At 42.8% G+C, this 14253-nt stretch overlaps 1 long non-coding RNA gene across 1 annotated transcript; it reads right to left on the bottom strand.

The window, feature by feature from the left end:
* Window positions 1-3201: 3201 nt before the first annotated feature.
* LOC128089553 (uncharacterized) lies at window positions 3202-13268 on the bottom strand. Its single transcript, XR_008210549.1, has 3 exons — window positions 13181-13268; window positions 10713-10819; window positions 3202-5468 (listed from the first exon to the last, which is right to left on the bottom strand). It is a non-coding gene; the product is annotated as an uncharacterized LOC128089553 (long non-coding RNA).
* Between the last annotated feature and the right edge of the window lie 985 nt (window positions 13269-14253).

The following is a 14253-nucleotide window of genomic DNA, read 5'->3' as shown; positions in this document are numbered from 1 at the left end:
TAAACTAAATATAATGTATACTGTGTCATACTGAGACAACCAATGGTGTGATGTCCTAACAGAAAAAGAAAACTGGATCAGAAACACTATTCCCAAGGAAAATGTCAATAGGCAAACCAGCCGTTGATCAGGAAATAAGCCAGGATCTGCCAGTAGTCACTAGCCCATACACACTCCTGCACTGCAGGAGAACCACTTTAGCACATGTGAAGAAGCTCTGCTGGCATCACGGAGCTAGTGCTGGTTACTGCGGGGCAGGGATTTTTCCTCTGGGCCTTTGGTGAGTGAATGAAGGAGTTCCCCCACTGTCACACTGCCAAGGTGAAAAGGGAGAGCAGGAAGGCTGGCAGGGACAAGGCAGGCTGCGGAGACTCAGCCTTATGGAGAGAACACACACTGTAAAACCCAATGAACCCTTTTCTTTTTCCTCACTGCACTGTCCTGAACCACCCTGCCCAGGAAGTCCCTTTTGCCAGCACCTCGTATGGCAGAATGCAGGAGGCTGTGCTGTGTGAGACCACAAGCATCTGGGCACTAGAGGAAATCTGCTGGGCATGGTCATGTTTTTTCCAGGTCCTTCCCCACCAGGAAATGGCACCCTTCAGTCAAGACCCCTCCTGGGACCTGCACCATCAGCTCCCTGCACCAAAATCCCTCATTTTGTTTGAAAGAGAGTATTTGGCGTGGCTCAGGCAAAGGTTCTCTATCTTATTTAAACAGTGCATTAAAAATCCAAATGCTGGGCACACAACTGAGCAAGGAGAAACAAACGTGTTTGTTCTTCACGTGAGGGCTGGGTTTCTGCCTTGCTTAACATAGCACTGTGCTTAAGGCATCCACATGAGTGGTGGCCAGGGCCCAGCAGCAAGGCCATTCCTCATGGCAGCCAGGCAATGGCAGGTGTGACATTGCAACTCCAGCATCCCCCATGAGGGAGTGGGCATATAGCCACCCTCACTGTGCAGGTAGAACACCGAGGCTGTGCTTATGGGACAAGTAATTCTCCTTCTCTCTCTCCCTCTCTCTTTGTCAGCTCACCTCAGACTCTGAAACTCAACCTGGTCCCACCTGTGGTGAATCATGCAAAGCAATAAACTCTCTCCTAGAAAGTGTTCTCAGTAAAGGCCTCCAAGTAAATCTTCTTGCAGATGAATCAGGCTACATAACACAAGAGATCCTGTTAAGCCTTGCAAGGGAGCTGTGAGAGAAAAACAGAGTGGAGCTGACTGATTTCAAACAGACAGGGGAAGGATACCCTCTTATCCTCAAATGATGCCACTCTCCCAGCACATCTGACCACAGCAGAGCCAGCAGAAGAAAGGAAGTTTAAAAAAAATGCTAAATCTGAAGAAATTAACTTCTCAAATCTGAACACTATAAAAAGAAGTTCACCGCTCTTATCACATTTGGCAGCAGCAACAAGGCTGTGATATTTCATCTCTGGTGCTCATTATCTCTGGATGAAACCAACCATGGAAGGGATTCTGAGGCCTTGCCCTGCCAAGCAGAGTTTTGAAGCAGGTTTGTCTTCACTCCTCCTGAAGTATCTTTGGAAACTAATGCCAGCCAGATTTTTTTGTAGTTTGTTGTTTTTTTGTCTCATTTCTTCACAGGTAGTTTTTTCTGATGTCAGTGAATCAGAGCAATGGGAGAATATCTCCACATAGTTAAAGCTGGCTTCCAGAGCACAACAGCACTAGGAAGATTATGATTCGTAAGGCAAATTTGTGGTACTGTTCGTCTCCAGCCAATCCAGAATGACAACGTTGGTGATTGTAGGCTGCTCTATAACAACTGTTCTAGGAGGGAAGGAAGGAATGAAAGACAAGTAGCGAAGAAAGACATTGCCACACTGCCAGTGGCAAAATCAAGACCTTCCAAGGGTCTGGCAGGCTGGTGTGGTATAGAGAAAAGACCTTTGACCACAGGGAGTGAAAAACTGTATTATTTTTGCCAAAAAAGTGCCATTCCTGCTCTAAACTGAGATGTTTTGGTACTATCAGTCTAGAATCACTGTCTGGTCTTATCTTGGACCTCTTCGATGGTCTTCTCCAGCTTAAGTACCCCATCAATCCCAGGCCAAACATATCCTGGCATCACTGCTGTCTCACAGCAGAGGATCCCTTGGAAAATAACCAAGCCACCTAAAAATTCACTTTCACCCAGCAGCTTCTGCCAGACTTTAATGCAATCTGGGCCCTGGAAAACACAGCTTTACTTGTTTTAATTAAAACCAAATCCCTCCACCCAGACTTCCCTCTCTGACATTCTCTCTCTCTCTCTTTCCCCAACAATCTGACGCATTTTTGCAGACATGTCATCAGACTCCAGTTCAAGGGAGGGGAACAGCCATCTAGTACAGCATTTTGCATCAGTATCCCACCCTTCTCTAGGGGAACTGACATGATGGACTTGGCAAGCAGTAGAGGGACTTCAGTGTGAGTGATGGAATATGTGTACGTGTCAGCATGTATGCGCCTCAGAGGGAAAAGGGAAGGTGCACAAACATAAACATCCCCATACGAGCCCCAGCTTCACCCACTGCTCCAGAATCAGGCAACTGCTTCCCAAGCACCAGCTGGTACTGATCTTAAAGGCTGACGTGGATGTGAGATAACATGCTCCTTACTGATAACATCACCAGCAACAGCCAGCTCTCTGAGTGCAAACATGTGAATTTCTAATGATGCCATAAACTGCCACACTTACAGAATAAACTTAACAGTATTTTGGAGTTAGGAACCAGACCGCTTCTTTCCCCAGCCTAAATGCACACAGCCTCCAGACAGCTTGAGTCCCTCTCTATGTCTCTTTTCTCCATTGACCTGCTCAGCACTTTTCACAGCTAGGTGCATCCACAAACGTGGATGTTCAGGCTGAGATGCTTGGTGGGAAACTTAGTGAAATCAGAGCTGTCTTCCAGTGACATGACAAATGTTAAAACCTACATCGTGCACTCAGCAGGCAGTGCTCAGCCTATTAAAAATCCCAGTTGTTTATTTAGCTTACTAACAGCGGCTTTAAAAGCTAACTTTAGACTCCTACCTTTGAAAAATCCTTTTGCCAACCTTACCACATTTAACAAAACACACATTTTGCCATTTGCCTTGTGCTCACATACTTTATTTAAAAACATCACTGTTTTATTTTAATACGTGGAAAATACCCATTTTTAGGTTACCCATTAATTATCAGAGTCATTAGTAGGGAGCTAATCATTATAGCAAATAATTCAAAGGTGTGTAAGTCTAATTAAGCATATGTGTGTGCCTAACAGTTTCCGGGGAATGACACACATGCATGCTTTGCAATTCCACCAGATCTCTGAGGCTTGCTCCATTGCAACCTGAGAGTTTTACTAGGGCCAGACTCTCAGCAGGGCCAAAATGGCTAGGGCCCAGAGGCTTTAGTGAAATAACTGTGTGGACCTCGCCCTACTCTCTTCCTCAAAAGAGTTCTGGGTTTGCATTTTGAAATTAACAAGGAATAGAGTTTTTACTTGCTGTAATTAGTGTTGCCTGTTTCACTGAGTTCATTTTAAGCTGTTGCTACATCTGTGCAGGTTGAACAGCTTGGATAAGGTATACAGCTTGGATTGCAAGGGGGGAAACTTTCTGGCCAGCCTTCGCAAGGCTCCAAATCAGAGCACCACAAGAACCCTCATCATTCTTTGCCTGTTTTGTCCAGCTGGCAGGTGTTTGGGGACAAGAAGAATTTTTTTCCATGTGTTTAACTACCACCTATACAAATGCCAGCCACAGCATATTTTACATCTATTTCTCCTCTCATAAGTGGAGATCACCCAGGGATCTCACAAGGGCACCTTGGAACACCATTCCTCATTCAGAAATTATTCCACATCAAAAGGGCTCAAGCAATCCTCTGTGCTGCCTGGCATTCTGAAGCTTGCCCACTGGAAGTTGTAATAAATTAGTATAACTCTGCTTAATAACTCATAAAGAGAAGACCATTTGTCACTGCATCATGGAAATAGCTCACAGCCTTTTGCCAGGCATGCAAGAGTAGCTGCATGTCTACGAAAGCCAAGAGCAGGCAGACTAGCAAACCCTCAGTGTTGGCATAAGGAGGGTAAGTTTACACATCAGCAAGGTCATGCTACCCAGTCCAGTGCTTTGCAAACCAAAATACTAGGTACTGGCACCCTACCAAATGAAAATTCTGATTGCCAATGCACATCTTCATCATGCCTTCAGAACTCTTACGGAGACACTTTCCTTTGCAAGCCAAGCCATGTCTCCATAAGTAGAGGTGATGGCTCAGGAAACTGAGCTGCAGAGTAGTCTCATTCTCCTGCAGTGCTGCTCTGTACCATATGGCTCTGGTAATAGATACAGTGCAGGACCAGAAGCAAGAAGGCATCTCAGGGCAGGCCATGCACAAGGTGAAAAGCTCTCCCTCAGAGACTGACAGCATTTTCTTTTTGCCAGTTTAAGCTATTATTTGGAGTGGCATTCACCAAGTAAGCAGATTTGGAATAAGTGAGCATGCATCCACAGATTTTAGCACAGACATCTCACCTGTGAGAACCTGGAAGGGGCCTTCAGGAGTTATGTCTTAAGGAAGTCTGCACTTCCCAATTCAAGAGGCATGCAGTCTCCTACACAAGTGGGAAGGTTCTCCCACATGGCAACCTTGTCCTGTTCCATGCTCCTACAGACCCACGTATTTAGACACAGAGTGTCCTTGCTCTGGGTACATGTAGCTCAAACTGTGTGACAAAGGTATTTTGTGTCAGGGAAGAGCCAGGGGACTGCCTCTCCCACCTTGGCTGAGGTCCTCAGCAGTATTTAGAAAGAGTCGGGAGTAAGACAGTGTAGTGCTGGCAACACAGACTAGGTCGACCAGGTCGAGGCAGAGCCTCGTTCTTCCAAGATGCCAGTCGCCAGGGTTCAGTCCAAAGCTCACTGAAGGGTTTTCCATTTTACAGGTGCTTTTTGTACTTTATGAAGAAAATTTGGAAGCAGCTTTCTGACCTAAAATCTCCATTTGTGGAAAACAGAGTGTAAAAAATGAAGGTGAATTTAGGTAAAACACAGACAAAGAAAAAAGCACATTGGGAACTTCGGTCTGTCACTTTGGAGAATCCTTTGAAAATCCAGCCAACTTTTTTTCAGAATTAGAAATGCAGACTTCAACTTGCTATTGCTAGAACTAAGGCCAAGTCATCAAACAACACTGCTATAGAAGCAACTCTAGTACTCTCCTTCTGAGCATTACAGGAAATATCGGATAGAGCAGAGCAACAAAGAAATTAAATCTATCTAAGCTGTGGCAGAGGGATCAAGTGATCTTGCTTCAATGGTGTAATAAAAACATGGCACGGTTGCTCCTGTTATGACGGCTCTGATCCAAATGCATGTGCAGTGCTTCTTCCCTTCTTCCACCCCGATCTCCATCTCACTGCCCTTTGCCTCTGCTTCTTCTTCTCCAACAGGAGGAAGAGGATCCTACAAAGAGAAAGAGTTCGTCATCTGCAGTCCTCTGATATCAGCAGATGCACAGAGCTGCAGTAAATCCAGCAGCACAATTAAAAACCGAAATGACGCCTGTAACTGAATATCATGACGAACATAAGCATGCCATTGCGAAAATATAGTTTGCGTGCCAGGTACATAATTACAGACGTGCTCCAGTCTGGGAGCATTTTATGTAGTGTTGATAAGATAGTATAAACCATAAAGTTAACTGTGTCTCCACTAACTGTTAAAAGGCTACTAAGGAAGAAACTGGGTTCTTTGACCCCTGGCACTCCGGATGTCTTTCTAGATTACCAGAACAGTCTCTTCCAGCATTTAAACCTTTGTGTGACCACAAGAACTGCCATGCACAGCAATCACAAGAGTACAGCTTAAGGATCCCTTTTCCTGCTCAAGGAAAGCACTCCCACTTAACAAAACGCATAGTCACACAACATCAGTATGGCTCAAGCACATGCCTGACTGTAAGTATGCCCTCAAGGGTCTTTCTAAGAAACTATCAAACCTTTAACAAAGTAACTTAAGTTTGCTCACATAAATGAAACAGCATTGCCCTACACACTGAAAACAGAGCTGTATTTGAAAACCTTGTCAGTAAAAGCCAAAGAGGCCAGCACAGACCTGTCAGTGCAGCTCCAGGGCTTGCCTCACGGCATTCCCTTTGGAGATGAGGTTGGTTGGGCCAATGTAAAAGTGGTATCAAAAAAAAAAAAAAAAAAAAAAAAATAGGAGGAGAAAGCAAAGTAAAACAAAATAAAACACAAGATTAAGAAAGAGGTGAAAGAGAAAGAGAAACAATTAGGAAAAAGTCAGAGGCAGCCAAAGAAGGGTGTTGGCTGAGGAAAAGAAAACAGCTGAGGGAAGTGTATATGGTGCTGTGTCAGGGCAAGGAGAAAAAAAGGCAGATAGGCTGTTCCTTGTTTCAGGAAATGATAAAAGATTGAGGAGATCTCAATTTATTTCCTTCTTCTCCCAGAAGCTAGATAAATTCACTGACTGTGATTAACGAACGACTCAAATGTTTCATTTACCTGCAAAGCAATTGTGATTAAGAGAATTAAGCATCTGTAAGGATCTATTAGTCTATTACCCCACTGACAAAAGAGGGGAAGGAAGTGATATGTTTTAGTCATTGGAGGGATTTTGGGAAAATAAATAAATGCCTACCTGTCTACAGCACAGGTAGCCTGTAGGAATACTGAGTGATGGGGGCAGGCACTGGGGACATATTCCAGGGGGGAAATCTGTTCAACACCTAGCCTGACCTGGCACGTACGACCTCTGACCAAAGCGTCAACACCTGCAGAATCACAGAGCAGGGTACAGTAATAGGGCGCCCTGGCATCCCCATTCAACACTTCTTTAATTTGTTGAAGGAAATTGAAACACACTTGTAAACATTTAAAAAAAAAAAAAAAAAATCAGGGATGTCTTAATGTTTGCTAAAGAACTCCTGTTCTCTTGGAGACTATTTTCTTTCACAGTTAATATCCAGCTGGAGGCTTTTAGTTCCGATGTAATCAAAACTTTCACAAAGTTTATCAAAGAACAGCTTCAATCTCTGCCCAAGACATTCTCAGAAACTAGCAAGAATTTGCAAAGAAAAACAGGGGAGAATGTTATGACACCAAGCAGAACATATTTCTTATTCTTTTCTTGTCATTTTCTAGGTATGTTCTTTATTAAAGCTGGTCTGTTTATCACTAATTCTGTATTGCCCTAAGAGAAGGACAGAAGCACAGTAAAGGGCTAGTGGTGGTGAAGATCGGGACATCGGGAGTGGACCTTGACCACTTCACAAGGGATGGGTATGCAGCAGAATGCAGACACCAACAGCTAAACTGATTTTCTTGACAGTGAATAACAGACATCCCCAGCCATTCCGAAAACTGCAAATCCCAGGTGCTGTAACATGCCAGTCACAACTGAGCTGTTTTCAAAGTAAGAAACTTTCCTCAAGGAGACACTGCTTTGTGTTATTTTCTAATTTACTGTGATCATCTTCCATCATGCATATTCCCTCCCTTCTTTCATATATTCCAGCTCTCTCATCAGTTGTTTTGTTCCAGTCAGAGACTCGGGAGACTTGTGTTTCAGATCAGTGTCTGGAGCTTGGACAAATCATGCCTTCTCTACTTTTTTTTTTTTTTTTTCTCCAGCCTTTCATCTGCTTTTTTGTTTGTTTGTTTGTTTGTTTTCAATTTAAACTTCCACTTTCACTGTTGCTGGGGCTCTAGTACTTGATGGCACACCACTCATGCCAGCAAGGTAGGTCTTGCTCCTGAAAGTGGTATCTGCTCACAGTCAGACTTCACAATGTAACAGATGCACCATTTTGGTGTCATTCCTCATGGGCTTTACTGCTACTTTGTTCCAAATGTCCCTTTGAAGTCCAGCGCTTTCAACTACTTTTCCATCAAGCTTTGCTAGAGCTAAACTTTCTAATACTTGTATTCTTTCAATCCTCCAAGGCTACTCCAATGTTTCAAGGATCCAACAGTTTTAAACTTAATTTTCTTTCCACCTAGCCTTGTAGTCTTGTGCTCCTTAGGAGTCAATGAAAAGAATTAAACCCTTACTCACATAACCATCTGGAAGTCTCCCTGTTGACTGCTCTTCAAAAATAAGCCCCCAAATACTCCTACCCTAGACAAAAGAGTGCAAATTTCCAGCCCGAGACTGTAGGCAAAGTCCTTTTTGTTTTAGAGGCAAAATCCAGCAGCATTCGGCATAGCCACGGTTACTTAGCTACAGGAACAATCCCTTATACTGCAGCTTTAGAAGTAGGCTCAGAGTCTTTGAAGTACTCCTGGGTAAAGATTTATCCCAGGAAGCTTCTGAGCCCTATGCCAGTTACATGCAAAACTCGCTTAAACTAACAGCATGGGAGCACTTGATGACATCCAGTATACTTAACACTAGCATGATGTTTCTTGTATCTGTTGCTCTTGAAGATAGATTTGCCATAAATATCCACCATGAGGTCCAAGACTGGCTTACTATAAACATTAACTGTTAAAAAACCTCACATCCAGGCACTGTGGTTATGCTAGGTGACATTGTTTCCTGAATTATATGTAGCATGATGCAGCACATGAATCAAACGGCACAAAAACATTCCCATCACCATACTGTGATACAGTGTCACACCTCTAACTGTCCACAAATACTTAAATTTTTATGTCAATTTTTTCTTCCAAATTTCCTTGGGAGAGAGATTGTTCGCAAACTCTAGCGTTGATGCTCATTCATTAGTGGTAGCATTGAGGGCCTGCCTGGATTTAGAGACGTTTGACTATCAGCTTGAGAGGAACAGAAGTTTGCTATTATCAGCAAGACTGATTGCAATGATCTTTGAAAGTAAGGGTTTAAGTTTCATTTCAGTCTCTATTAGATCCAAGTCTGTAACAGTGAGAGAAACACATAAACTCTACAAGTTTCCTACCAAGAGTCTGGAGCAAAACTGTGCCCCCAAAACAAGGAGTTGCTCAAAACCTGTGCTTAGACCAAATTGTTTCAACCCTTGAAAAGTTTGGGGGCTATCATCTCTCCCAGCACAGATGATTTTGGAAAACACAGTTTTAGCCTTTGCTCAGTCCTGCAATTTACAATACAGTGGCCTTTATCCATCAAATGCACTGCAGCATGCTCACGCCCTACATGTCCTAAAGGGGCTTTTCTGAACTAGGACCAAGTAGTGTCTTAGAACTCAAGATGAATGAGACAGCTAATCTGTCTTGCAGATTTTTTTCCCCCATTGCCCTGTGCGCTCCTAAAACTAATAGAATAACATTTGTGTGTGTATGCAAGCAACCCTGAATCAGCGCTGTTCTGCTGGGTTCTTATGTTACATTCTTTTGTGCTGCATAGAATTTCCACTAGGACATTTTGTCCCCCAGGCTTCATCAGCCAGTCTATTGCATCCACTCCCTGCCCCTCCCCCACGTCCTTCTTGTTGCATAATGTTAGCCAGGATGTTAAATTAACTCTCTTCCAGATGAGTTTGACATAATCTTATTTGCTTTCATAATGTCTATGCCAGTATGCAAATACATTACTCAGCACTATTGACTTTGCACTTTCACCAAACTATTAGCCTTTGTTTTTTCTAGTGATGGTTCACTATATACCAGATAGGAACATTTATCCACCAAACTGCAAAAGACTCATGTCTGGCAGGAGAAATCTGGTGACATTAAAAAACTAATCCTGGCTGATATTTGTTAAGGTTTAGGGCCAACTGAGGAAAATATCTTGTTTCCCACCTCCTCCCAGTGCCTTTCAGTATCTCACTCTTCTCCCTTTAAAGATACCAGATCGTGTATTTGTCTTGCGAGGCAAATCTCAACCACCTTCTGCTTATCTCTAGGATATAGGCAGTCACAGTGGCAGTTGTAAGGACAGAGCTTGCATTCAGTAGTGACAAGATCTCTACATTCAAACAGCTTCAAGGGTCCCAGGATCAACTGCAGCTGTCTCCTGTGTGCCAGGGCAAGACCAGTTCATACATCACTCTCTGTGTTTGTCATGAGAAGGACAACAAGATGCAGAAGTCAAAACAATAGCCAGATATCCAAGAGCCTCATGTCCACATGAAGGTCTGTCTTGTGATCAAAGGACAGTGTTACCATGGCAGTGAAGCCAGCCCTGGAAGTGCTGCCCAACACACAGGCAGCAATGAGAGTGAAGATGTCCGTAAGGCAAAGCTAGTCCAGGTATCTATCATATGACAGAGCCAACATTTGGGTGAAACCTGGGTAGGCTGCATCCCTGAAACCATGGGCTTATGGCTGGTGTGCCAGTCTAGCTGAGGAGCTTGGATAGATACAAACATATTGCCATATGCACCTTAAACAGGAAAAGTAAATAAGCTCTACTCTAATGCAAGCTAACAGGATTTGTAATGGTCCACTGTTATGCATAGTAAAGAAGTTAAAAAAAAAAGCTGGAGAAACCCGATCAAAGGAGATTTTTGTGCCTTGTTTCTGCTGTGAAATACACTTTGACCTACTACAGACTTACAGAGCGCGAAACTGCACTCAGAGATGCATTTTGTATTTGATCCCAACACAGCTAAATGCATAAAAAGCACCAGAAGAATTTAACACAGCACTTCCAGAGTGCAAAACAAAGGCACAGCAAGCAAACACAAGGAAGTGAGAAGTACAGCTTAAATGTCAGAGTACCAAACTGCACAAGTTGCTTTTTTCTTACTGCTCTGATGGATCTGGGGATGATCATGGTCCTGCTGGGCTGCCCATCTTCTAGCAGAGGCTGATATATGCTCATGGGTTGCTGTCTGCCAGCAGAGTCCAAAGCCCCTGCAAACAAATTGAGACACAAAGCAGTGGCAGGTGTCCACAGGCTGCCTTCACAGCTCCCCAGGCTCAGGCAGCTCTCTGGCTGTGTGAAAGAAGAAAAGCTCATGTTGCCCTTATTTATTTTGCTAACACCTCAACAGGGAACCACCAACATATGAGAATAGATGAAAGGCTCTTTGGCACAGTGAGAAACAGCACACCAGCAATTCAGTAAACACTTTGATTTCAACATGGTTGTGTCCTAAATAACCATCTCCTACACCAGACTATTTGTAAGCAGAGTTAAAATAACATAAGACTTTTCACCTGGAGTTACCATTTCTAATATTTTTAACCGTTAACAAGCTTAGAACTAATAATTATTTGATGCTGACTTGCTGCATTTCTTCTTCAAATGAGAGAAGTCATCTTATTACTATTTTTTTTCCTGTAGGCTCCTCTTTGTCTTTGTTTCAAGTACGACTGCATTTAGCATGGATGTTTCTGATACACTACCATGCCAAGAAAAAGTATTATTTTCTTTCATCCTTAAAACCATCCATAATCATACTAAACAACTGAAACTTGGCACACTGATCAGTTTTCAATAAAGACTACATGTGCTTTGCCAAGGAAGTATATTTAACTAGTGATGAACTATCTGTTCTGGAAAAAATATCAGATTTGTATGGTGTGCCTTTTTCATCAAACCAAAAGCCTTGGTATCGTTTGTCATATGAATGACTTGGGAAAGTGAATTCAGCATGGAATTTAAAAAAAAGGGAAGAAGTGTGATCCTCCTCTATGCTAGTTACCCTGAATTAGTTAATCTGGATTAAAAAAATATTTCAGTGGAGAAGGGGTGAGAAATACTTTAGATGTAGCTGCAGCACAGATGGAATGTCCCCAAGTACTAAGGGACATACAAACAGCAAAGGGGGTGATCGCTTTCTTTAATAAAGCAAATATCCATAAAGCAGATTTCAAATGCTGTATATTAAGAGAATCAAGAAACATTATTATAAAGCACAAAGCTTGAAGAAGGAAAGCAAGATCATCTGTTCAGCTAACTGCACTGTAATGGTCTGGAAATTCCAAATTCAGCTACAGCCGTTTCAGAAGAGCACTGCCAAGGCATTTAATTTAGTAAAATACTTTATTTCAAGGCTTCTAATTAGTTGAAGTATTCAACTAACAAAATAAATAAATAAATAAATAAATAAATAAATAAATAAATAAAGGGGGAAGGGGGGCACTGCAAAAGGGAAGGGAAGGGAAGGGAAGGGAAGGGAAGGGAAGGGAAGGGAAGGGAAGGGAAGGGAAGGGAAGGGAAGGGAAGGGAAGGGAAGGGAAGGGAAGGGAAGGGAAGGGAAGGGAAGGGAAGGGAAGGGAAGGGAAGGGAAGGGAAGGGAAGGGAAGGGAAGGGAAGGGAAGGGAAGGGAAGGGAAGGGAAGGGAAGGGAAGGGAAGGGAAGGGAAGGGAAGGGAAGGGAAGGGAAGGGAAGGGAAGGGAAGGGAAGGGAAGGGAAGGGAAGGGAAGGGAAGGGAAGGGAAGGGAAGGGAAGGGAAGGGAAGGGAAGGGAAGGGGGAGAGGGAGCAGGGGTAGGCTCAGTCTTCCCATGGCTTTTTATTCTACTCCGCACTTGCAGCTCCAGACTGCTTCTGGCCTAGACCTGGCAGCAAACGTCTGCAGCCAATACCTGCACATTGCATCACTGAGCAGCAATCCCTACTAAGAACAGGAGATACCTATGAACTGCAATCTCCATTTCAGTGGGAGGAACTGCTAAGCATAAGCACTTTGTAGGTAATCACAATGGGAAGCAGGAACAGAGAGTAGCCTGGATTTCTGTCACTCTAAGCCTTAAAACCTTTTAACTGCAATGCTTGTGTTTTCCGGTTTTGGAAGACTTGATCATCAAAAAACCCTCTAATATGTGAATTGGACTCTAACTCCATCAACAAGTCAAGGTCTAGAAACTGTACTATAAGTTCCACTCAGACTTCAAAATTCAATATTCAAAATGCCGTTTATGCTATATTCATTATTCAGTTCCTAATAAACGTGAAGAATTACTGTAGTGGAACATCCATCAAAACAGTGTCTTTATTTCTCTGTAGTCTCACATACATAATCACCTCTAATCACAGTTGCTCCGGTCATTCCATTAGAAAAGTAAGGTATGGAAACAAAACAGTACGAGCTTCACTTTAGCATCATCTCTGCCAACGCATGGACAGAGCATGGAGGTGTTCATAGGTCTACCATGGTATGGATGACAGAGCTAGGCTAATCTCCAGTTCTTTGCTGTTCAGTTTTGACAACTAATAGCACTACCACTGAAGTCAACAACAACCAGCTTGATTGCCATCTCATACTCACCATTATGGCTGTACTTATTTCAAATTATTTCAGCCCAAGATCTATTAGGCAAAGCACCATCCCATTCATTTATGATGCCTTTTACATAAACAAGTTCCTACGGATTCCCCGCAAAAATTCAAGGAAAAAAAAAAAACAGAGTAAGGCTGTGACATGGGACAAAAGGCCTATCAAGAGAGGACAACAGTGGGTGAAGAAAGGTGGACTTCCTAGCCTTTCCCTGCCACTGCTGGAATTTGAGTGTCTGAGTAAGTTTACTCCCCACCACCAATGGTTCACTCCTGTGGTGAAGTCATGAATCTATGCTTGAGTAAGCAACATCTAACATCTGTTGACACAGAGATGACTGTGACTCACAGATTCGCAATGCCATGACTTGACTGCCACAAGATATGCTAGAAAGTTTGCCTTTTCTTTAGAATTTCAATAAAAAGCACTTATTCCCATAATAGGTAATACATTGACTGCCTATTTCAGTTTTGTCTATTATATTTAAATTTGCTCTAATTGTCATGCAATCACTTCCTGCAACAGTAAAAGCTTTCTTTTTTTCCTCACAATACTACACATGGCACAACAAATCCTAGGAAAATTAAGGTCTAGAAATGGGATCTAAATTAACAAAGAAATAAATTAGAGATTGGTAAATATTCATCTGTCTGTCAAGCCATGGTAAGCTGGTGTATGTGGTCTTTAGGTTACCTTAATCAAGAAAGAAAAAAAGAAAACAATCTCACTTGGACCTAGTTCAGGATTCAGTAAGACCAATAATGCAGGTTGTGGTAAATCAGCATACATTTTATCCCAAAACAGTGGTATATGCGAGTAGGGCAGCCCTGCACAGCTGATCAAAAGTGCCACAGAGAGCTGCTGAAACCAGATGGCTTTCCCTCATGTGCTGCTCTTTGCTGGCAAACAAATGCTGCAGCAGCAGCATGGATGTTGCTCCCAATGGCAAAATAAATGCCTTTTTAAATAGCATAGCTAACACAAGTTTGGCATGAGCTAACAAACTAAGGAAAAATAGTTAGCACTGATAGAAGCCACATTTTAACCAATGTGGTAGCGCTAAA

The sequence above is a fragment of the Tympanuchus pallidicinctus genome, unplaced genomic scaffold (genome assembly GCF_026119805.1).
Source record: "Tympanuchus pallidicinctus isolate F22 unplaced genomic scaffold, pur_lepc_1.0 scaffold4, whole genome shotgun sequence".
NCBI classification, from domain to species: Eukaryota; Metazoa; Chordata; class Aves; order Galliformes; family Phasianidae; genus Tympanuchus; species Tympanuchus pallidicinctus.
This window is presented reverse-complemented; position numbering and strand designations above follow the sequence as displayed.